Here is a 20,974-nt window from a genome sequence, read left to right as displayed (position 1 = left end):
CAATGCTGTCAAACACTCTGTTAATGCAGACTGTGAAAAACAGAGAACAAAAACTCACCTGTGTGGAATAGTATGCGACTCTAGAAAGTGATGGCTGGCAGTCTTTCTATTTTTATTCAGAAAGGCAAAAGACTGCCAAAAGAAAAATAAGGGTATAAAATTGAATAGTATGGTTTATGTTCTACCATATTTTTAGAAATAAAAGAAAAAACTAGCTGTATGTAAGAAGAAAGATTGGTAGAAAATAAACCAAAATAATTCTGTTTGATAAATTATGGGTGATTGCTTTCTTTCTTTCTTTTTTTTTTTTCCCTACTTTTCTGTTTCCAGAAGGTTTTATTTTTATATGTAAATAATCTTTTCAAAAACCCTAGGATGAAACTGAGTCTAGGAGCAGGAAAGCACTTGCCCAAGGTTCCACCGCCAGAACTGCCGGGTTAGGGTGGGTAAGCAGCGACAGGATTCTCCAGTCCCGCAGCCGGCAAGCCGCACTCTCTCTCTGTGGCTCCAACGCCAGCACCACTCCCTTCCACATGACCTGACACATCAAGTCAACGTCATTCTTCTACCCGTAATGAATGCAGCAATTTCATAAAATCATAAAAACCAGAGTGAGATACTCCAAAAAGTCCCCAGGACAATTGATAATACACAATTCTCCTTTTGTGATCTGCTGTCTTGATGACATTCCTTGAAAATTCAGATTGCAGAGACAAAAGGGACAAGGAGTTGGGAGAGAGCGTAATCATGGAAAAACATGTTTGCCAAAATTTGATTGAAGCCTGTGGCTTCTGTCAGACTTTGGTCTAATGAATAGATGTCGGGGAAGGAAGGGATATTTCCTTCCTTTTCTTTGAATCTGCCATCCTTAGAAATGTATAAAATGTACCTTTTGCCTAGTATTGCTTCTTTGAAGATGCTTCTTGACTATTTTTCTAAGAACATAATTCTAAAATAATCTTGTCTGTTTGTTTCTCGTAGTTACTCACTATCGAACCTTCTGGTTCATTCCCCAGCCCCTCTTCCTCTTTTCTGCTGCTTGTCCTTGCAGTGGATTTTCTTTTGCTGTTACACAGCCTGTAACCTGACTGCCCACGCCAAGTTCTTTCAACTACTCCCCGGGGTTTTTATTAGATGTAGGAGAAGTCAGCTTTGCACGTTCCGCATATTTATGGCACACTTATTTTTCAGAGCTAGTGAGAGAGAAAGAAGAGAAAGGGAAGGAATAGAATGGGATATTAAAGTGGTTCTTAAAAATTGTATAGTAAGAATTAAGGAAATGGCTCCTATTTTCATACTGATCTTTATGTAAGAGATCTCAAAAATTTCTGTAGAAAGCTCTATCATGAACCATTGCCAGTAATCCTAAAGCATTTTAAAATGGAAAATGTAGGAGTCATCTTTACTTCAGGACATAATCCTCTGCTGTGGTGGTTAAGGTCTCCTTTACGGTCAGCGAAGGGGATGGTTTGCAGCGGCAGCTCCCAGGGCATCCAAGGGCAAAGGGTCAAACGCTGCCCCCAGAACGTCGTCTTACTTCTCAGTGGAGGAAGATGGGGTCCAGACAACACAGAGCCGAGGCCTTCCCCTCTTTGTTGCCTTGTAAAATCTTCTCCTTTCTCGGAACTACAAAATAGACCGGTTTTGAATTGAGGCCCTGGAACTGGTGTGCAACTTGGACCAATTGTTTAATCTCGCTAGCCTGTGTCTGCTCCGTGTAAAATGGGGCTTGTGTTTCGGGCAGCACAATTGCCAAAGGTGACCCCGACCTCATTCTGGGTTGCCTAGACAACAAGCCAGCTGGGTGGGCCTTCTTCATCCCATCCTCCTGGGGGAGATGCTGCACCCAAACTAAGTGGGATGGGGGTGCAAGGGACAGCGTACGTTCCCATCTTTTGCCACGTGACACCGTGGAACACATCACCAAACCTGGTGTGTGACTGACCCAGGTGGAGCCCACCTGCGTGGTACAATTAGGGTAGCAACGATACATACCCGATCTTCACACTGAGCTGCTGTAAGGTCAAGTGAGAAAACCCAGGACTTCCTAAATGTCCAGCATTAGATGCCACCAAAACAACCGTTGCTAACACCACCTACCACCTGTACTCGGTATTTTAAAAAATGAGGCACTTTTTCAATGTCAAAAGTTTTTAAAAGCAAGAGTAGATTTGAAAAAATAAAAATCAGTTCCGATGACCATGTCTGTGATAGGAAGGACTGCAGCTCCGTGAGGACTCAATGAATATCAGGCTTTGCTCGGCCTTCTCTGTCCCTGCCCAACCTCATAACCCCTGCAGTGCCCCTGTGTTCGTGCCTCTGCTGCTGCGCTTTCCTTGGCTCGTGGTCCAGTTAGTCGCTTTAAGTCTGGCTTCCCAGTGTGACAGGGAACAGGAGCCACGTGGGACCCATATGTATAGTCCCCGCACTGAGCTCAGCGTTTGCTGTACACAGTAGGGATTTGTCCATCCAACACCTGTTTATTTAACCTAAATAACTCTCAGGAGTTGCATTTATCCTTTGAAGAGAACTAAAGCATAAACACTAGTCCCCTGCCAACCTAAATATCCCCAGAGTGGGCAAAAATCACAATTGGCAAGATTATGTTTCATTTAAAATAAAGAGTAAGAACCACTATGAGATACCTTACACCTGGTAGGAGGGCCATTACCCACCCCCAAAAAAAGACAAGTGTTGGTGAGGATTTGAAGAAACTGGAACACATGTGCACTGTTGGTGGGAAGGTAAAGTGCCGTGTCTGCTGTGGAAAAGTGTGGTGATTCCTCAAAAAAACAAAAGCTGAACTACCCCCTGATCCAGTAATCCCACTTCTGGGTATTTATCCCGAAGACCTGAGAATGGGATCTTGAGGAGATATTTGCACTCCCGTGTTCACTGCAGCGTTATTCACAGTAGTCAAGAGGTGGAAACAACCTAAATGTCCATCAACCGATAAGTGGATAAAGAAGATGTGGTGTGTATATATCTGTGTACACAATAAAATGCTATTCAGCCGTTTAAAATAAGGAGACTCTGCAATGTGCAATACATGGAAGAATCTTGAGGACATTTTGTGTGAAATAAACCAGTCACAAAAGGACAAATACTACGCGATTCCACTTACATGAGGTACCCAACATGGCCAAATCCGCGAAGCAGAGAGCAGAGAGCTGCAGGGGCTGGGGGAGAAGAGAGATAGGGTGTTGCTGTCGAACAGGTATAAAATTTCCACTATGCAGGGTGAATAGTTCTGGAGAGCCGCTGCAGAACATCGTGCCTGTGGATAACAATACTGTGGTGTACACTTAAAAGTCTGATAAGAGGGTAATTCTCCTGTTAAGTGTTCTTACTGCAATAAAACTTTTAAATAAAAATAGTTAAAAGACAAAACATAAAATAGAAGAAAATCAAATCTTAAAGTGATATAAAATATATATTTTTGAAGTAGATAAAAATCCATAAGACATCTTCTTCCAAAGTAAACAAGACCCATCTGTTTTTAAAAACAAGCAAACAAGGGGCAGGCCCGTGGCTCACTCGGGAGAGTGCGATGCTGATGACACCAAGGCCACGGGTTCAGATCCCATATAGGGATGGCCGGTTTGCTCAGTGGGTGAGTGTGGTGATGACAACACCAAGTCAAGGGTTAAGACCCCCTTACCAGTCATCTTTAAGAAAAATAAAAATAAAATAAATAAATAAATAAATAAATAAAAACAAGCAAACAAATCCCAGTTGCAAAACTCCGTCGCCACCGCAGCACTCCTCTTGCAGAGGAGGAGCTCGGGTGGGCTTACAGATATACACAGGCCCCCTTTACAGGACCAGCTTGGAATATAATGTCTTTTTCACTGGCAGCCTTCCGCATTTTGTTTTTACAAGTTTAGCAAAACATTTGAGTCAACACCTGTTTCCAATTGTTTTGTTTTCAGAAATTCAAAAGTGCTGAAGGGCGTGTTTTTTTCTGGGAACAGCCTTCTATGCACACAGTGAGAGGTCTCTCTCCCTCCATGCCCCGCTTACAGGGGAGCGGGGAGCAGGGGGCTAACTGCAAGCATCCAGACAGGAAAACAGAGCGTTGCAACGCTCTGCTAAAGTGCATGTCTGTGCAGCCTCGCCTGCCTCCCGCTCCCCACCCCTCACTGCAAACCAAATTTGGTTTTGAACCTCTTAGGTTCTCCACCCACCTCCACCCTCCATACACTCCACACTGACAACGTTTCATCTTGCTTAGTCCCCTTTTTGGGGCTTTGGTTAAACCATCTGGAGAATGGGAGAGAATCTGACAGACCTAGAGAAACCAGGGGGGAAAGAGCAGAATTCACGCCAGCATAGGAAATTTATATTTGGGTCATCTGCATTGGGAAGGTTAAGTGGGGGGTGGGAGGGAAGGGAAAAGAAAGTTGGGCAGGGCAGGGTGAAGGCAGAGTTTGTGAGAGGGTTGACGAGGGAGGCCCTGGAGCAGAATCAGAGTGAGGGGGAAAGACAGAAGAAGAAAAGGAGTTTGTACACGAAACAGGGAACGTGTGTCCACCGCAGCGAGGTCATGACACCGCTCGGCACTCCCTTCTGAGGACTGGTGAGCTGTGTTTTCTCAACACATCGCTGCTCTGAGAATGAACCTCACGAGATTACCAGCAGACAAGGTTCACATCCGCATAAATCAGGCCACCTTGTCTGTAAACCACAATCCGGTATGACTCAACTTTTGTTGTGCTCCAGTGAAAAACCAGGGGAGAGGCGAGCCCAGAATTCCTGGAATTGACCCTTCATGCCTTTGTTAGTGCTGCTAGTATTTTTTGAGCTCCAGTTGCCACAGTAAGCACAGAGGATAATAAGATGAAACGCAAATACATGATTCGAACTCAGTTCAAGTCCTGACCTCTCATCGGCAGGTTTTATAACCACATCTTCATGCTGAGCCTCAGTTTCGCTGTGCGTAAAATAAAGAGTTTAAATCAGATAAATCTCAACTTCTGTCCAAGTGCTATGATTCTGAAGTTCTAAATCAGAGTGTTTTAAACTAGCAACTCACAGGCTCATGCAATGTTTAAGGTTTTTTTTTTTTTTAATTTAATTTGTTGCTTTGATTTAAAAATCAAGAGTTTCTACGTAAACATCTAGTGTCCTGTTCGTCTTAGAAAATCAGCAGCTCAGGCAACACCGAGCCATGCTCTTGCCTGGCAACAGTCGCGTGGAGCTGAGCATGGGCCCCCTATAGGTGGCGTGTGTGCTGTGCAGTCCCCACCCTGCTCCCTTCACACGTGGATGTAGCTGCCTGACCCCTGTGTCCATTAAAATTTTCAAACCCTCTCCTAAGTCAAAGTGGCTGGGAACCATTCGAGTAAAAGTAAGACAAGAAATTCAGTGCCCAAGAGGTCAGAAAGACTTACAAGAGTGAAGAAAAGCTCCAGAGAGTTGACAGGCCCTGCACTGAGGGTACCAGAATATGCCACCCCAAAATGTGCCTCTTTGGATTATGGATTATTTCGAGCTAAAAGCCATTGAGAACCAACAGATGCAGGAAAAGCTCTAAAAACAGAGTGCAAATTTTCCTTTTGTAAAGGAAATTTGTATTTATTAAGGAAACTTCCACCTGTAAAAGGTGTTCCCCTCTTCCTGTACCAAGAGGACTCACAACAACTGATATGAGCGGAGAAAGCCCCACCTCAAACCTGCATAACAAACCTTCCTAAACCTGTTTGCCATGTTTGTCCTGGACACCTTCCCATAACTCGCCTCCTCCACCCAGATCCCCTTTTCCTTTAGCCTAAGATGGTTCATAAACCCAGGTTCTAACCACCCCTTTGGGTCACTCATTACTGAGTGCTCCCATGTGTACATGCGCATGGCACAGGTTAATAACCTTCTGTTTGTCTTCTCTCCTGAACCTGTCTTTGGCCAGTCTAATGCACAGAGCCCCGGCTGGAGACCCTGAGCTGAGTAAAGGGAAAGTTTTTTCCTCTTCTACAATAGACCAGCAGGAGAGAAGCTGCCTCTGAGAGACGTTCTGACAAGAGTAGACACTGGGGAGCAATCCGTCCTACTGTTAGACTTAAACCTGACAGAAAGGATTTTGCTTCCTTGATAAGCAAGAGAACTGTCAAAGGAGGTTGCCCTAGGCATAAAAATACCACTATTCAGGCCTTCTCGAGCCAGAAAGAACAGGCTGATGACCCTTCAGGCCCTAGACAGTTAATGACATGTTTTGCCCAGGAATATTGCCAGGAACCATTGGTCAGGGCCCAGCCCTCCAGCACCGTCCATTAGCAGGATGGGTGAACTTAGCTGGAGAATTGTTTGAGGTTATTATTGTCCTTATTACACATATAGATTTTAGCTCACACTAAGCACCTTCTCTAAGCCAGACACTATGCTAAGTACGTTACATACTCTATCCCCACTTAGCCCACAAAGCAACTCCATTTTATGGAGTTGCTGAGGCTCAAAAAGGTTAAGTGACCTGCCCGGGGTCCATTAGCTTGTCGGTGATAGACCTTAGACTGTGACCTTTCATACTGAAGGCTATGCTACCAACCACGCCACACTGTCTGCCAGTCAGATTCTGGCCTCTGAAGTCACCATCTTACTGTCTCGGAGGCCACCACCTGTCCTGGGCTCAGCTGAATGTCAGAATTAGAGACCTCAACCCAGCATTCCGTGCTGGTCCTCTTTATCGAAAGTGGTCTTCTTGGAAAGAGAGAGAGGCAAGAAAAAAGTAAAAGAAGGATGAAGAGGCAAACCATGAAGGAGGATTAATCCAGGACTAGCTGAATTTAGGTACATGTAGAAGGACATTATTTTCATGTGCCATCCCCCCATGATCTGAATTTGAAACAAAACAGGGTTTGTACCTTTAACTAGCTAACTTGAGCTTCTGCTATTGTATTCTGGCCAAAAATTGTATAACCTGAGTTTAATCATGAGGAAACATAAGACAAACCCAAACTGAGGGACATTTTATTAAAACAATTGTCCGGTACTATTGAAAAGTGTCAAGATCATGAAAGACAAAGAGAGACTAAGCAATCAGCCCAGTTTAAAGGAGACTAAAGAGACATGTCAGCTAAACACAGTATGTGATCCTGGATTAGATCCTGGCCCAGAAAATAGTTATTAGTGGAACAATTAGTGAAATTAAAATAAGGTCCCTAGCTTAAACAACAGTGTTATGCAAATGTTAATTTCTTGATTTTGAGGATTTTACTATAATTATTAAAGATGCTGACATTTAGGAGATCTGGGTGAGGGATATGTGCAAATCCTGTGTTCTATTTTTTGCAACTTTTTGGAAATTATTTCAAAATGAAAATTTTTAAACAATTTTTTAAAAAGTCACAGAGGAGAATATTTGAGAGAAGCAAAGAAGTCACCTTTGCTGAGCTGAAGTAGCTTTCAAGAATATTTGGTGAGCCCAGTTACCAGGCTGAGTATTTGATCTCAACCCAAAACCTTGAGAGGAAATGACAGGAATTATTTACAGCAAAACAATTAGGACATTTCTGTTTGGGAAGCCTTAATACAGTGTGGTAACAGCAACAGAGACAGGTTTTAGCACCAATTTTTGAGATGCTTGATCTAAAAGGCAAATGCTTACAGATACACTCAATGTCTACAGGCATCAAAACCTATTTCTCCTAAGAACTAGATATATCTTTCAAGATGCAGTGTTTAGTTATATTAGAAACATTTAAAAGAGGAGCATTTCAACATGACATCTCATATAGAGGGACACAAATCACCCTTTTATTATTTATTTGTTATTTATTTATTGTTCTCATTTTTAATACTTTCGAGGTTTGGGGATTCAAAGAATTATTAAGTAATGGAGACATTCTGACCCAAGAGGGACTATTTCTTATGACTTATCCATGCAACCCTTCTGGCTTCTCGTCCCATACAACCTGTCCAAGTAGGGGCACGATTGTCATGAGAAGAGTGTGTGCTTTTGATCCTCCGTTTTGTCAAATTTTTCATCCTATACTGCTTAAGTCAGCACACCTGTGGGGGAAAATTTAGAAGCAAATATCTTACACTTTTTAAAATGTAATTGTCAGTGGCCAAGGCTCCTGAAGTCCCAGAAGGTCTCCTTTCAAAAGATCTCTTTTGTTTAGGGCTTGAGATAAAGGCCATCGTGGTGAAAGCTGTCGGCTCCTTGTACTGGTAGCTCAAATGAACTTGCCATTTCTATGAGCTCCCACGCAGTCTGGGATGTGCTTCTTACCTCTGGTTTCTCTTTCACTTCCCTTCCTCTTTTTCCCCTTTATTTTGCCCCACCGCTCCCCTGCCCTCTTTCCTCTCCAGTATTGCAATAGGTGCTAGAAATTTTAAAATGAGCAAGACAGAGCACCTGCCTTCGAGGAGCTCATAACCAAATGGGAAAGAGAGACAAATAAGGAAACAATTATGATTCTTATAAAATGGCTCTAAAATAAAGGTACATCGAGGCCTCTGGAGGTGAGAGGCACTTTGCTCTGGCTGGAGCAGTAGAAGAAGATTTCACAGAGAAGTGAAAATTTTAGCAAACAGCCCTGCAGAAATAAATAGGAACCCAAAAAGCACAGGGAGATGGTGACTCAGGCCGGAGACACTCCGAGAGCAAATCATCTTTGGACAAGAGGGACAGAGATAAGCTCAACATAGCTAAAGGGCACTTGTGGGGCTGTGTCAAATTTTGAGACTGGGTGGTAGATTAGAGCCATGTGGGAAGGCTTTTAAACACATTCTTTAAAAAATATGTGTTTTGTGTCATTTATCTAGTTTGTTACTGAAATTCAGAACCACACTTGTGAATTTGAAAGCATTTTTAGTAGTATAAACACCATCAGAAACTGTCATAGCAAACAATTATTAAGTGCCTACTATTTTGAGTCAAGGTCAATATGTTAGTCTGAATGTTGCCACTTATTGCAATCAAACAGTTTTAAGGAAGAGAAGGAATTTGAATTTCTCATGATGAATTTTTAACTGCATTGTACAAATTGTTCTCCTGAAAATTCCTTCTAAATTATAAAAATGCAAGCAAAATATTCATTATTTAAAGTGTGATTCATGTTAGATAACATTATTAGTTTTAGGTCAGTGTATGGTACCATATTTTTCATGAACTGTTCATATGCTTTATAATGCATTCAGGTTTCTGGTTCCAGGTACAATGAAGTAAACACACCTCACCCTGTCTCTCCCACTAAACACAGCTAGAGAGCCTGGACAGAATAGATGGAACAGCTATTGGAGGACTTTGGAAAGTAAATAGCAAGACAATTGAAGGAGAAAACCAGAATTAGGATTACCACCAAACCAGCAGTAGGTTAGTGTTTTGTTATTCTCTGCAACCTTTCAGATTGGACTTAAGGCAGTCCAAAACTCAGAAGTGGGCAGTGGCACAGAAAGAGATCACTTCAGAAGAAACCTTGCAGTTCTCACTCTAGAAATGGGAAAGGGGTCTCTTGGCAATGACAGCAGCAACAGTGGGGACTTTGCAGGTGCCTAAAATTCTGAAAGGGAGGTGGAGAGACTGCCTCCCTACTGGAAGAGTTGTGGTTCCAGGAGGATGGGTGAATCCTCTATTGCCTTTTTCTCACTCTATCCTCCCATCATTTGTTCTCACCATGAGTGAATTAGGAAGAGCACAGCAGAGTTGGGTATCTAAAGCTCCAATTTTCTGGCTATAGGACCAAAGAGGGGAGCCCAGGGAACCAGAAAGTATCAGAGAGATCATGGAGAAGGAGGATCTTCAGAAAGCAACTTTATAAAGTTGTTTGTAAACCTCTGGGCTCACTCCAAAGCTGTACATGCATGGATCTGATCATAAATGGCATACCAAAGACGTTGAGAATTGAACTTAGATATAGACCACTGCCAAGGTCCTGAATGTCTGCTCAGTGGCACACACATGAGACAATCAAAATAGCACTGCAAGGGCTTTGAAAATAGAACCTCACAGAAGGTTGGTTAGAACTTGCCTCCTGAAGTTAACAGGGTTGGTGGACTACTAAAGACAAAAATATTTAATAGTATTTAAACAAGACTCAGAGGCTAATAACATAATATCTAAAATAACCAGGATAAAATCCAAAATTACTCAGCATATGAGGATGAGAAAAAGCTCAACTCATATGGAAAAAGAAAAGCAACAGATGTGAATGTCAGAATGATATATGTGTTGAAACTATTTTATACAAAACTTTAAAGCAGCAGTTATAACATACAAAGATATAGAAAAAGAAATAGGTAAGTTAAAATAGAAAACTGAAAATTGTTCAGATAAACTTAAATAAGGCAGAGAAGAGGAATGAGAGCAAAAAGACAGAGGAAATAAACATAAAACAAATAATAAAATGGTAGACCTAAATTCAAACATATCAGTAATTGCATTAAATGCAAATGGTCTAAACACATCAATTAAAAGACAGAGATTACCAGAATGGATTAAAAAATAACAATGCAACCGGATGCTGCCTACAAGAAACTCACTTCAAATACAATATACATGGGTTAAAGGTAAAAGTATAGAAAAAGATATACAAGCCAACACTAATCAAAATAAGCTGCAATGACTGTATTAATATCAGACAAACTAGACTTTATAGCAAAGAAAATTACCAGTAATAGAGAAGGACATTGCATAACAATAAAAGGTTTAATTCACCAAGAAGACATAATAATCCTAAATGTATATACACCTAGCAATAGAGCTTCAAAATACATGAAGCAATAATTGACAGAACTGAAAGGAGAAATACACACACCTACAATTACAGTTGGAGACTTCAACACTCCTCTGTTAGTAGTTTATTGAACAAGGAAACAGATAATCAGTAAATATAAAGATGAACTATCAACCATCTGCATCTAGTTGACATTTACAGAACACATCACCCAACAACAACAGAATCACATTCTTTTCAGCTGCACTTGGAGCATTCACCAAGATAAAATGTATCCTGGGTCATAATATAAACTGTAACAAACTTTAAAGGATTGAAATTATACAAAGTACGTTCTCTCACTATAATGAAATTAAACTAGTCCTCAATTATAGAAAATTATAGAAAATCTTTTTTTGTTTGGGTTTTGGGGTGTTTTTGGTCTTTTATTAATTTTGTATTGAAATGTATTGATTGTACATATTTGTGAGGTACAGAGTTATATTTCAATACATGTATACAATGTGTGATCATCTAATCAGGGTAATTAGCATATTAATCATTGCAAAACTTAATCATTTCTTTGTGATGTGAACATGTGATCTCCTCTCTTCCAGTTGTTTGAGAATATGCAGTAAGCCTTGTTAATTATAGACTCCTGAGAACTTATTTTTTTATCTAATTTGTATCCATTAATCAGCCTCTCACTATTTCCTCTTCCCCCTCCCTTTTCCGACCTCTAGTACCTACAGTTTTTCTCTCTCCTTCTAGCAGTTCAACTTATTATTATTATTTATTTGTTTTTTGTTTTGGTTTGGGTTGCTTTTTTTTTAAGCTCCCACATATTAGTGAGACGTTCCGGTATTTCTCTTTCTCTGCCTTGCTTATTTCATTTACCATAATTTTCTCCAAGTTCATTCATGCTGCTGCAAATGGCAGAATTTCATTCTTTTTTATGGCTGAGCAGTATTCTCTCGTGTATATACACCACATTTGCTTTATCTGATCATCCGTCAATGAACATTTAGATTGGTTCTATAACTTGTCTTTGTAAACAGGGCTGTGATAAACATGGGAGTGCATGTATCCCTTTGACATGACGATTTCCATTCTTTTGGGTATATGCCAATAATGGGATTGCTGGATCATATGGTAGTTCTATCTGTAGTTGTTTAAGAAATCTCCATACTGTTTTCCATGAAAATCTTCAATCATTTGGAAATTAAGCAAGATATTTATAAGCAACCTATGTGTCAAAAAGGAAGTCTCAAAGGAATTTAGAAGTATTTTTAACTGAATGAACATGAAAATACAACAAATCAAAATTTGTGGAATGCAGCTAAAGCTGTGCTTAAAGGGAAATTTATAGCATTAAAATGTTTATATTTAAAAAGAAATAAAGGTCTCAAATCAGTAATGTAAGCCCCTACTTCAAGAATCTAGGAAAAGAAGAACAAAATACCTTCACATCAAGAGGAGAAAATGAAATAATAAAAAGAACAGAAATCAATAAAATTGAAAGTCAAAAAACAATAGAGAACATTAATGAAACCAAAAGCTGGTTCTTTGAAAAGATTAACAAAATTGATAAACCTGAAAACTAACAACAAGAAGGAGACACAAATTACTCATAAAAGGAATGAAAGAAGTGAAATCACTAAAGATTCGCACAGACATTAAAATGATAGTAAAGGAACTACCGGTCGAGATGACAGAAGAGACAGTCCCCAGTGTCACTCTCTCCCACAAATTAATTTACAACTATGATAATTTACAACTATTAAAAAGCAACAACAGCCAAGCTGGGACAACTAGAGCTCAGGAGAAGAGGAGAGACCTACGGAGTTCATGAGATAGGAGAAAACAAGAGGAGAGAAAGAAAGGATCGCTCCCACCATTTTGAGCCTTGGACATTTCAAGGCTGGCCCTGGTGAGCACACCGAGCAGGAGATGGCAAAAGCTGCAGCTGTGCCCTTCATATGAAGCTGCTTGGAGTCAGCAGGGGAGAGCAGGGCCTTGGTGGCCCCCAGGACAGCAAGACCACTAACAGGATTCCCGTGGACCCACATAGGAGCAAGGAGCCACAGACAACAGAAAAAAAGAGCCACTCAGAGGCCAGTGAGTCATCACAAGGGACCAGCACACAGCCTGTCCTACGGGAAGTGTTTGGAGTGCAGGCAGTGGGGGAGACGGGCCCACCAGGGGAACACTGGGGCACAGCAAGGACAGCTGATCTGCCCTCCAGTCAGCGTAGGACCACTCAGTGGAGACAGGTCAGGAATACAGAGCTGCAGTGGGTGCAGTTTGCTGAAAAGACTCAGGCCCAGACCAGAGTTTCCACACAACCCAGGTGTACTGACCTCACAAGACCCAGAAATGCTTACAAGCATTTAAATTAAAACCTGAATTAAAATCTGAACCGCACAAAAAGCCTTCCCCAGGGAATCAACAGCAGCAAAGAAGCAATTTATCTCAACTACAGAGCCCAAGTGCTGGTCCCCACAGGAAGAAGTTCCCCCATTTTAGAAGTAAACAAAGGACAACAAATTAGTTCCAGTGCAGAGTTTAAGTGGTGGGAACAGCAAATAATCCAACACAGAACTGAAAGAAAAAACAAAATACCCACAACCAGAGACAAAGTCTGATATTAACTAATAAAGGTTTAACATCGCCAAAGAACACCTATAAAACCTAGAAGGACAAGAAACACCCTGGGTTCCCAAGCCAGGGAGGGGGAAGGGCTATGAGCCTCAGCCACACCCCCCGAATGACAACACTCAGTCCAGCAACAACCACCAGGCGGCTGCCAGAAGTGCCCCACGTTCCCAAGCTGGGACAGTGGGGGACTGAGGGCCTCAGGCACAACATCTGCAACCAGCCCAGTGACGACCACCAAGCCATCACAGGAAACACCCCAGGCTCCCAAGTAGGCACAACGGGGGGCTCAGGGCCTCAGCCACACACCTCCAACAGCCACAACCAGCCCAGCAGTGACCACCAAGCGGCCACAGGAAGTGCCCCAGCTCAGTGGGAGGCCAACAGCTTCAGTCATGCCCCCTGTCATTCACAACCAGCCCGGTGACGACCACCAAGCTGCCACCAGAACCTCCCTGGTTTCCCCTGCTGGAATGAGGGGGTGCCAGTGGGCTTCAGCCAGGCCCCTCCTCCTTCTGACTCCTCCCACCCAACTGCTCTGCAACAATTTCTTAGAATGTAAAAAATATGTATATTAACAAATAAGTTAAAAACAAACAGACAAATAAACAAATAAAATGATAGGAAAGGAACCTACAATACATAGTGGTCTTACAGACTATTTTAAATGGGGGTCAGTCTTCAGAAAGTTTACAGAAAGATTTGTATTGTCTTTTATTTCTATTTTTCATGAACTTTTTGAAGCACCTCATAGTTTTGACATTATCTTATTGAGAGTGAGACTCCCACCAAGGTTTTTAAGCAAGCACTCACACAATATTTGTTTGTTGGTAGGACCCTCTGGGGTATGTGTAGAAATTGGAAGAAATTGGTTCCTTGAAGACTACTTAAGCAGCCATAGCAAGAGTCCAGGACAAAGTGAGGAAGACCCAATTTAAGGCAGTGGAGATGAAAGGAGTATCCTGTCAACAAAGATTTATCAAGAATCAGGAGGACTTCATGGCCAGTTGTGTGAAGGAGGCAAGAGACAACGAGGAGCAAAGAATCATGGCACGATGTCTAATTTAGTGCACTGGGCAGGTCATTGCGTATTAACTCAGACAAGGAGTAGGGGTGGAGGAGCTGGTCAGGGTAGGGAAGGTGGATTCAGTTTTGACCACGTTCCACTCGCAGTATCAGAGGGACATCTGTGAGAGGCGTCCCTAAGCAGTTGGAAGCACGGGTCTGGGCTCAACGCAGAGATGTGGGCTCAAATGAAATGTTAGAAATCATGAGCATACCAGCCATGGCTGGGATCACAGACTTGTATGATCTGACCAGGAATACTGTTTAGAATGAAAAAAGAAAGCCGAAGGCAGGACCCCTGAGTCTGGAAGGAAAAGTAAAGGAATGATTTGGGAATCGAGAGTTAAGAGGAGAACCAGAGAAGTGTGGTGCCCTCAAAAGCCAACAGAAGAGAATTGTTCACAGTGCAAGAAACAGTCATCAGCGTCCCTCCCATCTTCCCTTCTCTACTTTCCTTTCTAGACCAAGGCCAAACAAAGTCATTTAATGAGCACCTATCACGTGCTTTGTGCTTTAAGAAAAGTCCCTGCTTTCAAGGAACTTATTATCATACACACAAAGTAAGCCAAAAAGGGGGGAAAAAGGAGACCCTACACAACAAAGTACCAAATAGAGTATAATCAAAGGGCATAGGCCAAACAATAAATATTACTTGTAGAGAATAAAGGGACGTAATTAGTGTTTAGTGATATAAACTGGAAACCTCTTCATGGAAAGATGAGGCATGAGCCAAGGGTGATGAGGGCGATGTTGAAAGGGAGAAAGAAGGAGAAAAGGAGACCTTGCCTCAGTGATCCCGATTCCCAGTTCTTTTCTAACTTTATACCCTGCATCTGCATACACACACGCATGCACACATGCATACACACGCACAGGCCATTTTGTCAGACCAGCAAGGAAGAAAGGAGGGGAAGAGGGAGAGAGTCACAAAACTAATCACCCAGTTCTATTGTTTTTCAGTTTGGAACCAAACACAAATTGTAAATTGCTAGGAATTATTTTAACCTTAATTTTTTAAATAATTAGTGCCCTCTGTTATAATCTGCAAACAAAAAATTTAAGGAAAAAAATTAACGCTATTGAAATAAGTGGATTTTGTGTTGCCCTGTAGATGGGAGGGCACAGCTGGGTCCAGCACAAAAACGCTCCACAGCTTTGATCGGGGTGGCACAGGAAACATTTTTTTTTATAGAAATTCATTTATTTATTTTATTTTTAAGTTTTACTTTATTAATATACATTGTAGTTGGTTTTCGTGTTCCTTTACCAATTCCTCCTTTCCCTCCCTTCCTCTCCCCCTCCCCCTCCCCCATCAACAGCATATCCGTTCACTTGTCTTCACAAGTTCAAGGAACTGTTGTAATTGTGTCTTCTTTTTGCCCCTCATTTATTTGTTTGTATATTTATTTATTTATTTTTATTAGCTCCCATAAATAAGTGAGAACGTGCGGCATTTCTCTTTCTGTGCCTGGTTTATTTCACTTAATATAATTCTCTCTAGGTCCATCCATGTTGTTGCAAATGGCAGTATTTCATTCGTTTTTATAGCTGAGTAGTATTCCATTGTGTAGATATACCACATTTTCCGTATCCACTCATCCGATGATGGGCATTTGGGCTGGTTCCAACTCTTGGCTATTGTAAAGAGTGCTGTGATGAACATTGGGGAACAGGTATACCTTCGACTTGATGATTTCCATTCCTCTGGGTATATTCCCAACAGTGGGATAGCTGGGTCCTATGGTAGATCTATCTGCAATTGTTTGAGGAACCTCCATACCATTCTCCATAGAGGCTGCACCATTTTGCAGTCCCACCAACAATGTATGAGAGTTCCTTTTTCTCCGCAACCTCGCCAGCATTTATCGTTCAGAGTCTTTTGGATTTTAGCCATCCTAACTGGGGTGAGATGGTATCTCAGTGTGGTTTTGATTTGCATTTCCCAGATGCTGAGTGATGTTGAGCATTTTTTCATGTGTCTGTTGACCATTTGTATATCTTCCTTTGAGAAATGCCTATTCAGCTCCCTTGCCCATTTTTTAATCGGGTTACTTGTGTTTTTTTGCTGTTAAATTGTTTGAGTTCCTAGTATATTCTGGTTATTAATCCTTTGTCAGATGTATATTTTGCAAATATTTTCTCCCACTCTGTTGGTTGTCTTTTCACTCTATTAATTGTTACTTTTGCTGTGCAGAAGCTTTTTAGTTTTATTTTAATTTAATTTTTAAAATTACTGCATTAGTTTTCAGCATCTAAAAATTGGGAGATTTTACATAAAGCTCCAGATTTTCAGCTTCCATTGTGGAATCAAAAGATCTGACAACACTGGCCCTTACTCTGAATGGTACAAATCCATTGGACTGAATAGTGGCTGCTCTTTCCAAGTTGAGTTGACCATGGACTTCACCTGCCAGGCTCTGCAGGTGTCTGAGCTATGACCTCTGGTCCAGATCACTGCTTATAGCCATTACATGGTTTGCATGAGTAGATAAACTACAATGTGCCTCTTAGTCCTTTTCACAGATTCTCAATAAGAACTAAATAAATTAATTCACAGATTCTCGTTTAAGAACTAAAATAATCTATTTTCAGCCATTTAATTTTAGCCAGTTAGTAAATTGCTCTCTGCAATAGATTGCTAGCTGAGACACTGCTTCCTAGCTATAAGACCTTGAGCAAGTCTCTTTCCTTCTCTGGGCTTCATCTGTGAAAATGTCCCACGTCGGGCTGATGCTCTGCTATGTTCCATGACTCTGAGTAGTGCCAAGAGGCAGAGGTCAGAAGCTAATGAAGTGAAGCTTGAGGGCCCCTCACTTGCCTGGTGACCATATGTATCTGTAAAATTTGCAAATATACAATAATTAACCACAATTGGCTAAGACCCCTGTCTCTTTCCTCTCTGGCTTTCCTCTAACGTCAGGTCTTGTTTTGTGTTTCATGTTCTTTTCCTTAAAGAGAATAAATTATACAAGCTTCAGAACTCACAAAACCTGGATCTGCCCCTGTCTTATACAGATCGTTATAACAACTATGGCATTAGACTAGAGATTTGTTTCTGAGCAGTGTGTAAAAAGCATCAGTTATTTTATTGGGAATTAATTAACCAGTTCTTAAAACCTCAGGAAAAGAAAGGCCAGCTTTTCTTTCAGGATTCACCTTAACACCACTGCTTTGAACCTCCTCTGAGTCCCTAACACTTCATTTTCATTACTTGTTTAATAACTATAAGCTTTGTAAGTACAGTAATCACGTCTTTTCTATTTACCAGTGTGTCTCCAGCACTTATTACGATGCTTGGCACATAGTAAGGACCCAATAAATGTTGCCAAATTAGTAAATTAATTTATGAAGACTTATTGTACTTATATTAAGTATACCTCATCTCTTTCCATGAAAAATTTGAGACTAAGTGCCCACTCTGGGCCAGGCACTAAAAGTTATAAGCTCATTTAGAAGACCATTAAAATTGTTTTACCAGTTGATTTGAATGCACAGAGTGCAACGTGTTTGCTGCCGTGGTCAACACTGCCCGAGCACTGGAAATGGAGCTGAAATTCATTTAGAGAGGGACAACCATGCTGAGGTTGTGCGAGACCCTTCCCTTCTTGCAGTGCTCTATGCCCGTTTAAAAGAAACTGAACGAGCCAGAGATCAGACTTCAAAGGCCGGTCTCCACCCTTTTCCTCCCCTAGTTGGGGACAGGTAGATTCTCCATTGGACCGCCTTGACAAATGAATAAAATGGCCCTATTCCGAGGTCAAACCTTCTCTCCCTCTCTGCATCATGACTGGAGAGCAGAACATGAACTTCTTAAGGCAGTGCCCACCCTTCAGGTGTCTGTCTTGCTTGGGCACATCCCACGGCTTAGGAGTCGCCGGGCCTCCCCGCAGGCACGCCACAGTGCCGCGTTGTTTACTGGAAGCAGCAGCGGCAGCAAAACCAGCAGCTGCAGAGGAGTCTGTTGACAGGAAGAGAAGGATGACAGAGACTGGGAAGGAGAGAGACAGAAGATGTCGACAAGTCTAATGAAAGAGTAGCAGAACAGCAGAAAAGGAAAATTAAGAAGAAAGAGTAAAGTGGGAATTACATAAACTAATGACATAATCTCATAAAACTGAGATTTCCAAAAGGAAATGGAAGTAGTGGAAAGGGCAAGATCTTTGAAGCAAAGAGATTCGGTGCTCACAGCAGGGATACTGCCAGGAAAAAATAGACATTTAGGTAAAGAGCAGGCAGGCCCTTGCTCCGTGAGTGGCTGTTAGTGATTGCTTTACTAACACCCACGACGACCGGGTGCCGAAGGTCCACCATCCTCGTCCTGAGTTGCAGAGCAGCACAGGTGGTGGTGGGCACCGGGAGGGCTGCCCCCAGCATGCCATGACAGGCTTTCATAGTTGCTTTCCTCAAGCTCTACGGGTGCTCTGCACCTTGCATTCCCAGCCGTTCGCTGGACGATGAGGACAGTTATTAGTCTGACCCGGTCCTTTATTTTTTTCCCACTCATGGCTTGAGCTTTCATTAGTTTTTATTTCTTATTAAGAGAAAAATCACAGTGAGAATTAAATACCTTCTGATTTATTATCTTACTGAAGATAGAAAGTTGAGAGTCACGGGGCTGGAACTGAATGAAGGCCCCACCCAGGAGAAGGCCACCGTGGGATCGTGTCCACATGCAGGGGCTGCCGTGCTTCCCTTCCCCTGGAGGACCACAGGCAGTAATCCAGAGCCCAGAAATACTCTGGTCTCTACATTTAGGACTCAGTGTTGTAAAATCAGGCACTTTCTCCAAGCAGAGATAATAGGCCTCAAACGACACTGGGTTTTCCTATTTTCAAGCTTTGGGGTTAGATTTGCACTAACCTACAAAAATTGTTCCCCGAGCTCAATTATGTGTCTACCCTAATAGACACTGTATTAGTCCATTTCTGTTGCTCGTAATAGAAATACCTGAAGCTGAGTAATTTATAAAGAAACAATGTTTATGCTTACAGTTTTGGAGTCTGGGAACTCCAAAGTCCAGGGAACACACCAGGTGAGATGACTCTAGAGCAATACAGGGTGTCACGTGGCAGGAACGGTAGAGCAAAGAGAGAGCTTCTCACATGCTCTGCTTTTAAAGCCCTCAGAATTGCAACCATGGCCACTGTGAACCCATCAGCGGGTTAATCCGTTTACTAGGGCATAGTCCTCACAATCTAATCACCTCTTCAAGGTCCATAATAGGATTTCCCACCTTCTTAACACTGTGACAGTGGAGACCAACCTCAGTGAGTCGGGGGACACCCAGTCCACAGCAGACACTGTTCCTCAGGTATAGAGACTGCGTCCAACTCATCTGTTAATCCCTGACTGTACGGCAGGCACGCGGCTGGTGCTCAGTAAGTGAATGGAGTGGTGAAGGAACGCATGCACGCCGAGACAGACTTGCTCTTAATTTGTATGGCTATGTGCCTTTTTAATAATACCTCCCTTACCACAAAAAGGAAATATATAGCAGCTCCTCAAAAAAATTAAACATACGAGGGTGCTTCAAAAAATTTGTTGGGAAAAATAGAATTGAAAGATAATACAAATCTTTCCTTAACCTTTTTGAAGTGTCTTCGTAGAATTGCCATATGGTCCAGCACTTTCAATCAGGTATACACCCCAATGAACTGAAAGCAGGGATTTGGACAGATAGTCATACACCAGTGTTCATAGCAGCACTATTCATAATAACCAACAGGTGGGCACAATCTAAATGTCCATCAGCGCATGAATGGATAAACAAAATGGTATAACCATGTAATGGAATGTTATTCATCCTTAAAAAGGGAGGAAATTCTGACACATGCTATAACACATGGACGAACCTTGAGGACATCGTGCTAAGTGAAATAAGCCCACCACAGAAGGACAAATACTGTATGAGTCCACCTACATGAGGCGCCTAGAATAGTTAAATTCATAGAAACAGAGAGTAGAGTGGTGGTTACTAGAGGCTATCAGCCACTGAAGAATGGCCACAGAGTTTCAGTTTGGGAAGATGGAAAAGTTCTGGAGACAAATGTTGGTGATAGTTACAGAACAATGTGAATGTACTTAATGTGTTAACACTCCTGAATCCGCCAAGAGAACAGCAACACTGTCCACGCAGCTTGCAACTAGTTGTATGTGACAAAGGGGCAGTCACTGCACTGTCAGACAGTTTCAGGGTAACATGGGCCAGCACACCCCTCGTGGCTATGTACCACTGTTTTTCCCATGAGGATCTGTAAGAACACATACTGGCTCCGTCATAAAATGCACCTGCCCCCCAGGCTTCCACAGCTGGAAGTTAGAGGGAAATCCTCCTATGGAAAGGGGAAATTGATGTAGTTTCCCCAACTCTCATTTACCAAGTTACACCATCTGCCTGAGGATTACTCAGTTATACTGGCAGGTCAGCCTCCTAGGAATGAAAAGGCAGTAAACCTATCTGGGCGCACTCTTCCTAGACTCCAGCCTAGAGGAGCAGTGGCCCCAGGGAGCCAGAGCTCAGCACCGCAGACAGATAGACTGGTTTGAATTGCAGTTCTCCACGTTGTGTAATTGTGTGGCTTTGGGCAAGTCACTTCAGTGAACCT

At 42.1% G+C, this 20,974-nt stretch overlaps 1 protein-coding gene across 2 annotated transcripts in view; it reads left to right on the top strand.

Moving 5' to 3' along the window:
* Positions 1-20,974, top strand: part of AOAH (acyloxyacyl hydrolase) — a 228,126-nt gene that overhangs the window by 170,287 nt on the left and 36,865 nt on the right. The window lies entirely within an intron of this gene.

The sequence above is a fragment of the Cynocephalus volans genome, chromosome 11 (genome assembly GCF_027409185.1).
Source record: "Cynocephalus volans isolate mCynVol1 chromosome 11, mCynVol1.pri, whole genome shotgun sequence".
Lineage (NCBI taxonomy): Eukaryota > Metazoa > Chordata > Mammalia > Dermoptera > Cynocephalidae > Cynocephalus > Cynocephalus volans.
Note: the sequence above shows the minus strand (reverse complement) of the source record. Positions and strands in the feature narration are given on the sequence as shown.